Genomic DNA, 14,499 nt, shown 5'->3' on the forward strand with positions numbered 1-14,499 from the left:
ACCTACGTGGGGGATAAGGAGACGTAGCCAGAAGCCCATTGGGAGGAAAAAGGGGAAAGCAGAAAAGCAATCATTTCAGGGGGCCCTAATCCGATATTCTTCTGTCACGACCACTCATTCAAATTGTGGGTGTGGGGAACCCCTAAATTCTTAACCCCCAATAAGACGCCTCCAGAGAATGCCCTCAGGTGGATGGCATGGGGAGACTGAGTCAAACATACATTTCCTGAGGCAATGTGTCTGAGATAAGGCGCAAACCTACGCATGAATTACACAGTCAATTAAAAGTAAGGACAGACTCAATAAGTAAGTTCTAGGGCGGAATTCGAGAATTCAGAGGGATTAAAAAACTCAAAGGGTACAATACACAAATTGCAAAATGTAGATGCATGAAGTCATTGTCATGAAGCCTCTCAGTGACAGAGCAATACAGAATAGTAGGCAAAATAACTAATTTAAGTCCCAAATGAGCAGCAAAATGAGTAAGGAATCGGACAGCATCCCCAGTAGCATTGGAAAGACTACTCGCTCTCCCCCAAATTTGAGGGATACAAGAGGAAATCTTCTCATAGACCAACATTGAAAGTGCTAATTCATCATGGTGTTGGCAAAAAGAATAACAGGTCAGTAAATCAGAGCACAGAATTATGAAACGTAATATCGTCTTACCACCTGAGCACTATCCCACCTAATGAATATCGATTCAACTAGAGAGGGTTGAAATTATCCAGAGATGGTAGAACAAATGAGTTGAAATTATCCAGAGATGGTAGAACAAATGAGTTGAAAAATAGCAATGAACTATTGTGAATGAATGCGGAGATATCTTGAATATAGTAACATTACTGAGCCACTATTAGACTTCTGCTAGAACAAGGTAATTCGGAAATAAACAAACATGGCTTTGCTTGACTGGTGGCAGGATAAATATTACACAGTGAACTTGCAGGGTGAGATATCAGTTTTGAACAAGATGGCGACGGGACCCAAATGAGCCCTAGTTAGCATAGGCCAAGAAAAGAGTTTAACAGGTCATAGCAAAATTGTTTCAATGGAAGTAGGATCATATATGTGCACGCATGTGTTTGAATGTAGATCCGTATTCTTCACAATGTTAAAGCATAATTTTAATACATTGCAAGATACTCCGATAGAATGTAGCCAGAAAATGTCAGTTTTAAGGCTCTATTTAAAACATCTCAGTTCAGCTATAAGGTTCCCGACTCCGCACTTCATTTATTTGAATGCATGTTAGGAGATAAGATGTGCAGAGAACAGAATCCAATTCAGTACACAGTGTGGTGTCCCAGCTATCTGCCTCAATAGGACACAAGACAATGAGGTGGTATAACATGAAACTTCCTTTATTACTTTCCCAGTAATAGAGAAACTGGCAAGAAAGTACTATCCTGTCACTACGGATATATAAGGCAACAACTAGCGGGTGGTTCGTGGGTAATCCTGGTGGTTGGTGTTGTTTGCAATGGGGTCCTCTGGGCCGTTCTACTAAGCCTCTGCAAACTGGGTCAAGCACAACCCTTCCTGCAACAGACTCTCAGGGCAATGAGGAAAAGTATTCACAGTCTTCTCAGGGAGGTAGTGTCAGAGTGCACAAGCTCAGAACTCCATATTCAACCAACCAACATACCCAAGAGCATCAATGTCCAGCCCATTGCTTACCATTTTAAGAATTGAAAATACTTTTAATTCACACAGTAATACTATACTGTTCAATCCTGCATTTAGGGCAGTGATCCTGGTTACGGGTCTACCTGGTGGCACTACACCTGCTGGTTTTCCTCATGCTAACCCCAGCCGGGGGGCACCCTTGATAGCTTGACTACACAGCAGTAGCATGAATCAGGCTCAGGTGCAGGGACAATTACCCGACAAATCAAATGTGCACTCAGTTTCTCGAGGTTCTCACCCCCGGTGGAGTGTTGTGCAATGAGTTCAGTCTCTAGCGCTGCTCATAAGTCGATCTGAGGCTTCGCCGTCCTCCTGCAGGCAGAGGCCAGTAGTGAGCGAAGGCAGTCACAGGGGCCACTGAGGAGGCCAGATGCGGCCTGAGTCTCCGTACATGCAGCTGCCCAGCAGAGTTCAGGGGACAGCAGAGGCCCTGGTGCATACATACAGGTGTAGGCCCAGTTACTGGGGCCCTGTCTGGCCTCTGGATGCAATTAGCCTCGCTTGGGCTATTTGACCCACTCTTATAAAGGCCCGATGGTGTTGGGGCATTCACCATGTCAGCTGAACCCCGGGTCAGTCCGATACAGTCAACATGGCAGTTGTAGTCCCAGTCAGGCCGGCGTAGTCACTACAGAAGCTGTAGATTCAATCGGGCCGCCAGTGCAATCATTGGAGACTAACAAACCAGAATATTGCAATTGCTCATACTGAGAATGACATAGAGTGGTGGGTTTAGATTAAGGTAAACACGTATGATCCACCCACAAACGCATCCTTTAATTTTAGGTTTAAAAAATGTAGGACTACAAAATCAGCCTGTTTGAATGAAAACACATTGTGTCGTACTGTGTTTTTCTTGGGCTATTACCTTTCAGTAGCCTTTTTTATTTATTTAAACAACTGAAAGGAATTTATTTTTTCATTTGTAAGTCTTCTTACTGAATGCCTGTAATTGCGAGGCTAGTGATCCTTTACAAAACTACCATTTTAAGATTCCTGTTCCACTCTTAAATGAGGCCAAGCAGAAGCTGTTTTAAATGAATGTCTATTTCTAGCAGTGGAACGATGAGAGTGGGTGTCGTAAACATGAGGTCCTGTGACTCGGCGTGATGACATCATGGACTAGGAGCCCATTGACATGTCCGAGCTTGGCATCCCCAAACTAGACTTTCCATTCAAAAGCAAACGGCCAGCACGGATGCCCTAATATCTAGAAGAACTGGAGAGCTGCCGGTGCACCCCTGGGTAATTTCCCTTGAAGATCTTACTGGTTTCATGACCTGACATGTATGATGCAAGTTCTTTACTTTTTGCCTACTTCATCCAGACAATATAGATTATAACCGCTGACCTAAGAAGCAAAACACTTTGTTCGTCTGATTAGATTATCACTACAGGGAATACCGCCTCCTTTCTTTTTTTATAATTTTGTGCCGTCCTGATGAAAGGCACTGAACCACAGGGCTCAAGTAATGGCTACAAAGTATCGATCTTCGGTTGTGGCAACCACTGATTCTCCAAAATGTCCCTCTGTATTTACTTTAAACTTACCAGGGATCCCTGAATAAAGGTTTCCCTGGGCACTTTTATATTCATACTCATTCTCGATCCCGGTTACATATATAATATATAAGAGCTCGCAAAGCACGGTGGGCCCCGACAGGTGACATAGTTCCGACTGGGGGAGATTCCTATGATGTAGCATGCAATGATAGGTGGGTGAATGTCCTCTTCCAAAACAACTGGATTCGTCACCTACATTTCTACTCTGTCAATTCCTCAGACTATCAATTAACTCAACATCTGCCTTACAGTTTATCGTGATATTCTGTTGCATGGGAGGATGTATAGGCAAAATGTCTCCTCTTTCCCACTTGTGGGAGCGATTAAGAGATCCTCAAATCTCCCAGCAGAAAGTGCACACTTTGGGTGATGTTCCCTTATGTCTGGGAGACTTGCTGTCAGGCAGACACCGGCCCAGGTCACACAGGAGCCCATCAAATATTCTGCAAATAACTTCCTTCCTTGGTCATAAAGGACGTGGAAACGAAACTAAGTGAGGTGGTGGGTCCCACTTTATACAAATTTTATAAAAAAGGGCTTGTGGATCCACGGTCTCCAATTTTTCTAACCGGTTTGGGTTGTTTCTCATTTAAGGTTTCCTTTTTAGGCGGCTCGCCAGACACAGCCTTTGTGTAAAGTTATACTTCTCACAAGTAGGTAGCAGTGTTTCTCCAAACAGGAGCACCCACATCATAGGCACAATAAAGTGTGAGGTTTCTCCATCGGATTGTTATCAGCTGCTCTGAAGCAGTAATCTGGAATAGACAAAATGGTAAGCCTGACCTAGAAACTTCCTCACCCAACACAAAAGGAACTGCAGTCTTATCCTTCAACCCTACCATCTACCAAATGGCAGTGCTCAGGAGGAACTAATCAACAATCCCTGCAAACAAAATTCCTCATTAAATTTCTAAAACTAGGCTTGTCTACATCCTGCCCGCTTCAGGATATTCATATCTTCTCTCCAAAGTAATTCAGGCAAACCAGTTCCATAGTCTGAGGAAGCTGCCCTCATCCTTCATCTTCTGCTGTGCAACAAGAGGAGAACCCACAATGAAAGCCACTGGCTTCAGTTCTTATGCTCACTCACACTCAGAGCCTTTCAGCTGCACATGTGCAATACACATAAAACACACACAGACACATACTCTATATACACACAGCATGTTAGGACAAGGTTCTGGGCACTCACATAACATCAGAACTTTACTCAAGAGGGCCCTTTAGGCCATATTTTCAGTAATTCAGAGAAAAAGGTCTGGTTGAACTATCAATCTCAAAACACTGAACACTCCCACCACAGCTTTATGTGCTACATCCAGGGGAGGGACAGTAGTCGTTTTGCCCACTATGAAGGCATGTTTGGTGTACGCCTACATGTCACAGGACAGCTGCATGATCTCGAATATTTGAAGACCGGCCTAGGCCTCTACTCATAAACTAAACTGTGACGATGGCGCCAAAATAAAAGTTAGGATGCCAAATATACATGCAGTTAGGCACTCAGAGCAGGGGTACAGACCCGTATACCATGCAGGAGACATTGCAGTCTCAACAGATGTCTCCATATCGGACTACTTGGATTGTTACTCAAACAGTGAAGTAGTGAGTCATCAGATCAGCCTTTCAATGACTTACTCATGCTTTGTGCTAAATTCTGAAATTGAGGCCTTGTAATGAGAAACCATCTCTATGTCAGATTCACTCTCTTCATTACCACCAACAATTTGGTTCAAAACATTGATTTGAGGATGAAATGCTGTTGAGAAGTGGCAGGTCACACTAGCATGCTCCCACATCTCTCTCATGCATGAGGACATAATGTTTTTCTACAGTCAAATATCACTGTTTTAGGAACTCTAGCCCTTGAAAAGACCCCTACCTATGCCCAGGATATTACCTCCGCATTCGTCTTCTGAGAGGTACTGTCTCTGTATACTAGATGGCATGGTCAACTACAGTCAAGATATACTTGTGGCCTGATGCAGAGGAGGGGGGTGAAAGGATGAACAATGTCAATTCCCACCCGATCCAATGAAACACTTAGAACTGGTATTGGCCTTGGGTTACCTCCTGACTTATCATGCAAATGGCAAAAAGGATAGGTTCTATAAAATCTCTGTGCATCCCAGGCCAGAACAACAAAGAGTCTAAACTATCATTGGTCTTTCCTATGCCCAAACCTCCTGCCAATGGTACTTTGTGGGCCAATGACAAAAGTAAGTTCTTGACCTCTAGGGGCACCGCCTCTTTACACCTCTGGGCTGAGGGTTCATGGGCTCATTATAAAGCAGGCCATCCTCCTAATCAACATAATGTCTTCCAATTGCTCTTTTGCTGACCTGTTCCTAGGCTTATTTCCAAAGTCCCATAAGTGTAGGGCACTCAACTTATGCCTGGCAGAATTCCTTCTGAGTAGGCCTTCAACCCCTAAGGCTCTGGCAGTGACTCAGACTAACACCTGGCCGAATTCAGGTCTTTCATTCTCCTCTCCCTCTGGAGCAGAGGTGATGGACACCATGGCCTGTGCTGTCTCAGAATCTACCCTGATCCTATACTATTGTCAACACACCTGAGGCATGCCGGCTTCTGGCCCTAATTTTGGGGTGGGGGTGGGGAGGGGGGGGGGGAGGGGGGGAAGCGGGGTCGCCACATCAACCATGGCCGACTTGAAATGGATTTCAACTTCAGCTAGGCCCATCTGGTACTCCACGTCCTCACCATTGGTACCACTGTGATCAGGGCGAATCTCTTTTGGTTTGACATATTTCCTGTCATCCATAGCCCTATGAGCACCTGTGGCCCTCTGGACAGGGACCTGCCTCCTCTTTATACTATTTTCCAACACAAACATGTTAGATAGATATGCATCTGGGTCCCTTTGCCAAATGCCCATTGCTACTAGGATGAGAGCAACAGAATCCTCTTGGGTCCCTTATCCTACAGCCAATACACTTTCTACGAAGGGTGCAGCTTGCACAGTAGTGTAGAGCCCCTATCCATGTGACACCTTTAACCAGTAATCACCTTGGGCCCAGAAGTATGTTGCTGTCCTCCATTTTTGACTTCCTGACCTGAAACCCAAAACCCATTCTACTTGTGAGTTCCCCTTGGATCCTTGGGACTGCCTGGCCGTTATCCTTTGGTTGGGAGATCTTCTCTTGCTTTTGCGTAGAGCCATGCTGCTCCTGCTTTTTGTTTACCCTGTTAGCTAACCATTTGCCAACCAACACTGCTAGCGTCTTTGGCTCCTTCTCTGTCAAAACTGACCGGTATTGCCTAAGAAGGATAAAGCACTCCTCCTTGAGTCACTGTCACCATCAACAGGTAAGAGAATGAGAATCCCTGCCCCTTATCCCAGTCACTCACTCATGTGAACCACACAACACCTCACAAATCAAAGTTTTCAACTGAATACCAGTTGCTCCCTTGTTTTGTTTGAACCTCTGAAGATACTGCGCAGCCTTCACCCGAAGCATCTGATCAGAGCTTCCTTCATTCTCTTATAGTTCATTTGAACAGCTCAAATGAGCTCCCAAAAGGCTTCTGTACCGTCCTGACAAGCGACTCATTATTGGTAATGCCTTAGGCACATATTTTAAAGTCTGTGCTTTACAAGCTATCTTGAAACTCAGACATTTCTTAAATATCCTGGCTTTACAACTATTACTGTCTCAAATTCTCATTCTCTTTTTTCCACCATTTACCTTCTGCGTTGCTCTTTGACCAATTAATCTGATCTATCCTGCCTCCATACCTCTTGTTCCTGGGAAGCTAATCTCAAGTACTCCATGAATTCCACAACAGTCTCCCCTTTTTCAACTTTTTAAGTAGACAACTGCAAGTTCAGGTCTTTGTCTCATGTAACCCAAGATAGGGGCTAATGGGCTGAGAGAGCCACTCCCCCAACCAAGAGAGAGTAATATAGCTTTGAGGCCTGAGTTTGCAACCACAGATGCTTTTGTGTTCAAGGAGAATCCATGTGCAAGAGATTCGACTCCTTGAGTAGCAGAAGTGCCGCCTCCCTGGCAAATGACCTGATGTTCAGCCTTTATTTAGTTTGTGGCCCTGGTGTGGGCTTGTCAATTGTGGTTCTTGCATTTCCTAAATAGTCAGGGGGTATATATCTGTGGCCCCAAGAAAGAACTGCTGTCCATGAAGCAGACATACTACAGCATCCCTCCTTCCCAACACTGGTCAAGTCGAGTGTCTGGTTCCTTAAGTAAAATTGTCAAACTACATCTAATGGAAGGGATACAGCTGTTCCCTACACTTGGCACAGTCTCCAGGGATCTCAACCAGGTTTTGGCCTCCTGCCAGTTGGAGCTCCAGTCGCCATCACTTTGGCTAGGCGTGGCCTTGAGGTTCTGCTATGTGCCTCTGAATTGTACACCATATTCTACTGGGACAAAGCAAAGGAGTCCGGAGTACTTATCCTACATTTTGTCTCCAATTTGTTAATTGAGTTTCACCTCAGGAGTACATTATTCCCCAACAATAGGGCCACACTAACAAGCTTCCTCGATTGAGGAAAACACTGCACAATCTTGATAGCATGTAAGCCTGGTGGGTTTATAAGTATAAAAACAAGACTGCATTCTTTCGACTTAGCAATATTTTGAGGCAGTGATGCCTGTGTAATAAGGCAAGGGTTACCATGCATAGCCCACACCCACCATGCAGTGCCACAGCACAATCCACCACACTGGAGGCTTTATTGTTTTTTTCAGATCTGTGACTGCTGTAGAGTAAGAGTGGCTATGTGGGCCACCCCAAAGCATTCTGTAGGCATTACACCGATGATCCTTCCTCTGAAGGCCTTACCATTTGGCTAGAAGGATCTAAGGATGCTGCTTGCTTAGGTCTACGATGCCTGATGCTGCATTCTTGTACTCCCTCTGTATTTACTGAACACCACAAACTCAACGTAAGAAAGGGAAAGAGCCAAGACAGAGTACTAAGATAAAGTCGAATACTCAGGAACACTAAGTCAAGTTCGAAGGCTCTCTCAAATTAACACAACCAACTCCCTCACATCTCAGACATTAGATGAAAACAGGAAATTAATTACTGCTTTTTAAAGTCTGGGTTTTGATGGCACAGCCATCACACAGACCTATTGCTACGACAGAACACATGCAAAATACATAGAGTGGGCATTGGGTCTGCCACTTTTAACCATTGACTTCCTTCAGGCAAACTCTTTCAGCCACTGGCTAGAGACACTGTCAATCACTTTATATCTCAGACCAGTGGAGGACTCCTCTCTCTTTTAATGCTATTTGCTGTTTGGTGAGCATCTTTTCACCCCTGTTCGAGTGCTTGCAAAGAACTGCGCGAGTGACTACTTTACAGCTGCACAGCTCTCTGTTCGCTCATGCTCGCTCTTTTCCATGCGTCTCCCTCTAGTGTCCTAATGCAAACAGACCTACTGGTTTTGGTCATTCTTGCTTAATAAGGGAATTGCCCAGGAACTGTTTGCTTGTTGGGCAATGGGTCGTGTATCCATCTAACTTACAGATGTGCGTGTCGAACCAGGTATATGAATTTCTACTAAACAGCTATTGTGTATAAACCTGTATTTTGCTGTACATTATAATGTATATTTTCTTGAAGTGCCTTGATGGGTATGTGCGTGAATTTATCGGTTTGCATCAGATGCGTTTGGCTATTTAGCCTTCTCAAATTTTTTATATCACTAAATGATACCTATAAGTGCAATTGTTTTTCTTTCATAAAATTACCCTGGACTCGTGGTTTTATGAGTAGCTCTTGTTGCTTTGTAAAATCCTCATGTGGATATCATCACATTTAGTGGTTAGGAAAATGCGCATGAAAATGCGCATTTGGACAGTATTCCCTACTTACATACATGGAAATAAGTTTCCCTGCACAGCATGAAAAAAATTTGTTTGTTTGGGCTGGTTTCCACCCAAAATGAACCCAATGCTTTTTTCTGAAGTATGTTCATACACATTATAATTCAGAACTTTCAACCTACGTTGGTGATTGTAAAATTCACAATGGAAGCGCCTGCCGGACTCCAGGTCACAACCAACAACATTCTAACCTCTTTCTCGGTCCTAGAATAAGAAATCAGGCCAAGTGGCCAATTTAAAACTCTGGTAAATTGTATATTCAGTTTTAAAAGATGGCATACCCGGATTAATTGACCTTTGCTTTTGGCAAGGGCGAGCTGGGCCCAGGCCACCCGAATATATTGCCCCCATTCCCCTCCCATGGACTCTCACCCCCAGTTTAGCAACTGAATAGGTAATTAAAGTGAGGTGTGACGTGGCAAATGTGTTACCAGGCTGCTCATTGGTTTGAGGCGTTCAGCCACGGCGTGAGCTCAGAGAGCAAAGAAAAGGGCCCCCACTAGGATCACCAACGGGAAGGAGAGGGCGAAGAATCGGGAGGGGCGTCTAAATGTAGTTTCGCCCGGGGCCCTGTCTGAGGAAAGGCCGTCCCTGCCCGGGAGGTGTCGTTTTCGCAGATACACGACACTGAGCATCAGACTACAACGTCAGTGAGAAAAAGGCTTTGTGAATCAGGCTCAGAGGAATGAGAGAAAGGTCTTCTGTTAACCAGCAAGGTATGCAGAGGCAATTACTAGTTTAGGCTGACAGCTGAGACCTGCGCTGCCTTTTCAATCTCTGCTGTAATTACAAAAGGCCGGAGGGCACTCTGCCAAGGTCAACATAGGGAACAGGTTGTGCCCTTCCACCGCGGCGGTGCATTCCTTGACCGTGACGTAAGGTGGTAAGTGCAGCCATCTTGGAGGTGCCCGTGTGTGCGTCTCCGTGGGAAACAATGCATTCTCCTCGTTCCGTTCTGCACCTCTATCATTAGAATACAGTCGGCCGCTCTCTGACGTGCGCCGCCCCGTGGCACGCCCAGCGCGTGCAGAGGGCGGAGCAGGACCGGGCGCGCAGGCCTGTTTCTACCGGTCCTGAAATAGCAGGCCATGTATTTCACTACACAAGAGCACGTGTCTGGGTTTGGAACCCTGCGTCGGCCAACACTGCGGGGCGGGGGTGGTAGTTTTTATCCTTCTACAACCCTCTGCATGGACTGCAGTATCCTCAGGAGCCGGGCTCTTTAAAAGACTGATTGCCTGGTGCCCTTCCAGAGCGGAGCACTTCTGCAAATGAAAGAGACTACCTATGCCATCTCCTTCGGCTTGAATCCCTGAAGAGGCAGCTGGCTGTAGTGTGAGTACAGATGGGGGAAGAGGTGGCAGCCTCCAGCTTCCTTGGATTCTCTTGGACTCATCTCTGCACAGACTACTTTTATTAATACCTTAGTGGTCCAGATTCTAGCACCTGCCTCGTGCCCTATCGTACACGCTCACGGACGCACACGGTTATTCCACTATTTGTTAATCTTCCTACTCCTCCCTGTGCACCTAACCACCAAGTTCCTGCACGGGCCCCTACTTTCCAGTCCAGCCATCTAAAATTTCTCAAATAGTCAGGTAGCACTATGCAGCAAACATCCAACATCAAGACACAACATACAACCACCAAGAACACCACAGACAGACCCTACCACACACACCTTCTACTTCTGACATGTCTAATAATTTCAACACTTAAGATAACCAAAAGTATCTTCCACATAACAATACCCAATACACAGCACCTTTACAATTACAATAAATTCCCTTATTAGAAACGGAACAATCGCAGAACTGTAAATATAAACTCTCTGTAGTAACAATCCACAATGAAATACACACACACAAGCGACTGCTGTAGATACCCGATTAATAGAGCACTATGGTGCACACAAAGAGTAGACCGCGCTTTAAAAATGTTCATAACACTACATCAATGAACATAAGTTCTGAATGGAATCGCATTTTCTGTGTGGCTTGCATGCAGAGGAAGTGGCAGGTGGAGTTACCTCTCCTTAGACGGTTACAGTCTGTAGAGGACGCTGCAGAGCGAGCCTCCGTCTTCATAAATGAGAGGTGAACTCTCAGCTCCATCTCAGGATTGGATCAAGAACCTCTAGCCGGGTCCACCTCACTAGGCACTGGCAAACATTTCTTCAGGGAACACGATTAACACATGTATTTTTAAATGTTACATCACACACATATTTTGTGCATTGTGCAATTTTCTATTTATGATCCTTTTATTTGTGTGGGGAAGGGACAATAACAAAAAAGCAAAGCCTCAATTGGATTATCAGTTTACTTTGTGAGGTAGAGAGCAACACTATTTTATTCTTCAAAGGACCACAATTCACCACAGACTACCCGCTACTCCCAAACGACATTCCAGGACAGCATATACAGAGTAAAAAAACACAAACACACTGTCTCTCTCCTTATCCCCACCCCTCTCTCCATCTCTCCCTTATAATAGTGGGGAAGGTAATAACGAGAAGGGCACAGTTAACGTAGGAGGAATTCTTACAACAGAGAATGCAGGATATTGCAGGTAACTAGCACTTCTGATATATACAGCAAGGAGAGCATCTCAAAGGGTCAAATTAATAGCCTATGCACCATTATTTATATGTTTGCACTCAAACCGTCTTGGTGTACCCTACAAGAAACAAACCAAACTGGCTGTTTACACCCCCTCGAATTTGCATATGGTTACCCTGCATCTCCTATTGTAGGGAGAGTAAAAACGAGGACATTGATTGAACAATCACCACAGCTCCCTGTCTGTAGAGCCGGAAGTTGCTTGGTTAATCAAAATAATACTAATTGGCTAAATCACATTACAGGTCTACAGAGTGGGTGATGTCCATGCATGCACTGGATCACAGCATTGAAAAGAGGCGGGTTGCTTAGAAACCTAAGTTAACAAGATAGCCGGCGCAGGAATCCTATACACCCAAGACACAAAAAGGAGATAGAGATTAGTTTTATGCCATTTTAATCCAGGCCCATTTCTGGGGTAGGTGCAGGTTACACTCTTTGTGACATCGACACATGTTTTGTACGATTGCAAGTGTTAATTAGTGGAAGGAGGCTCAACAAGGTACAAACATGGGTTTAGGAAATGACATGGTAATATATACCAAGGAATGTATTTTCAATTATACCAAAAGTTGGACAATTTCAAAACATGGCGATAACACTGGTTAACGCATAGGCCAATGAGAACCAAAAATATAATTGTGGGATGCTGTAACTGCTTAAAATTCAATGGGCGCGGTATGGTTTATGGATGTGGTGAATACAATGCTAGAAGAAAAAAGACAACATTTAAACAGACCAAGAAGGCTATTTCAATTTCGTCTGGATAGAACTCCTAGATTGGAATTACTTGAAAAAAAACTGTTCTGGATTGAGAACTCACTATGCAAGTCTTCCCGCCTCCCTGTGTGCATGCGAGCACTTTGTCAGTCAGTAATCAATTAATGTTGATTACATTCTTTAGAATTCACTGTTAATTTAGAGGTTGAACAATATTTAGTTATATATATTTAGTTTTATATATATATATATATATATATATATATATATATATATATATATATATATATATATATATATATATATATAGGTTGAACAATATTTAGATATATATATATATATATATATATATATATATACATACCTAGATCAGCAGAATGTCTTAATCAAGTAAATGTTCACAATACTGTGGGTATGCATCCCTTAATGAAACTTACTGCAGTGAAGTTGAAACTCACTATAGTTAGGTCATGGAAAGGGGAAGTGTAGTAGAAAGAGGCCAAAGTGAGTCAGGTAGGGAAAGCACCCGTTGCACGCGGTCAGGAGCCTTTGGTCTCAATGTATATTTAGACAAAACCAGGACCCGCGTGCAGTCAGACTGCAGGGCACGGCGGTCTTTAGCAACAACTGTTCCAAACACCTCTCAAAGGGGAGCGAGCGGTCATATTATAGAACACACATTATTAGTACATGAAATTATGGGATAAGTGCAGGCACTTTGCTTCTGTAACGCATCTGTCTTTTAGGTGCAGATTGATAGTACCTGGGTAATGTAAAAGGCATTGCTGTTGATGTTCTCCTGTAGACTGCAATAGTACAGCTAATTGTTGTGAGGGCTTGTGTGCCTTGACATCATGTCTAAATTATTATGACTGGGGTTGGCACCCCGATTTATTCGGAGGAATATATTTCTAGGATTAAAAGCGGCCCATCGTTGTGGGGACTGTCTTATAGCTACACCAGTCTTAAGTGAAGCTCAGACATTACCAGATGAACTAGGAAAATGTAGAAAAAAGCATGCACGTAGACCATTACATGTCCTTAATGATGACTGAGAACCTTGAAAGGACACCATTCCTGTTGGTTTACAAGTACAGAATGTTGCAGTGATTTTCACCAATGATCCGAAGTTCCACCAGGGTTTTAGCCATATTGATGTTACTTGATCCTGCAATTGGTTAGTCTTTGGTATTTATACAGCTTTGGAGCATAATAAAAAGGAACTGGAAATCATTGCTGATCTTGAAAGAAAAATAAATAAGAGTAATTTAATCTCTGATGCCAAAGCTGCCATCGAAAGGGTTAAAAAGACCATTGCTGACTTAGAAAAGATTGAGCGAAAGGTTCAAAAAACGATATCCCTAACTTTATTCAAGAAAAAGCACAACCTTATCTGTTGGATTAATTTTACTCACAACCTAAACAACACTATTGAAAACAGTTACCTTTTCTGATTTTTCAGTTAGTTCAGCTGAGGACTATGACACCAGTGAAGGCCTGGGTACCGGTTCTTCAACTTCTGGATACCGCCATCATTTAGGACAACGTGGTCAGGGGAGAGGCAGGGGAAGGGCAGGCCTCTACAATGGAATTTCCAGTCGGGAGAACGACAGACTCACAGGAAAAGTTACCAACGGGGCCAGCCTAAATTGTTGAGGGTTCCCCTATTGACCCCGACCGTTCCCATATCCCTATTTTTAAATCTTTCTAACCATGCTCTCTCATCAGCCGAAGTTGCATTACTCTGCAAAGGGCTCAGTTTTGTACCGAATGAGAAAACAAATTTCTTTAACATCCAAATGGAACTATTACAATTCTTCTGAAAATTACGGCTCAAAGCCTTATTTCTGGACAAAGATTTTACTGAAACCTTCAACCCCTTCAAGACTAAGACCACCATCTTTATTCAATCCACCAAGTAACAAAATGCTAGTTAAATTAAAATTGTTGGGCTTTGAAAAAATGGTTATGAAAGATGTCACTGCCCTTGTAAAAAGTTTTGAGTATATTCCCTATAATATCACCCT

At 43.7% G+C, this 14,499-nt stretch overlaps 1 protein-coding gene and 1 long non-coding RNA gene across 2 annotated transcripts in view; one reads left to right on the forward strand and one right to left on the reverse strand.

The window, feature by feature from the left end:
- Positions 1–14,499, reverse strand: part of LAS1L (LAS1 like ribosome biogenesis factor) — a 394,614-nt gene that overhangs the window by 68,873 nt on the left and 311,242 nt on the right. The window lies entirely within an intron of this gene.
- Positions 10,276–14,499, forward strand: part of LOC146829587 (uncharacterized) — a 48,174-nt gene continuing 43,950 nt past the window's right edge. The window contains exon 1 of the long non-coding RNA XR_014962271.1: positions 10,276–10,466. This is a non-coding gene — a long non-coding RNA (uncharacterized LOC146829587). The remainder of the gene's footprint in view (positions 10,467–14,499) is intronic.

Source organism: Triturus cristatus, chromosome 5_2 (assembly GCF_964204655.1).
Source record: "Triturus cristatus chromosome 5_2, aTriCri1.1, whole genome shotgun sequence".
In the NCBI taxonomy this organism is placed as follows: Eukaryota; Metazoa; Chordata; class Amphibia; order Caudata; family Salamandridae; genus Triturus; species Triturus cristatus.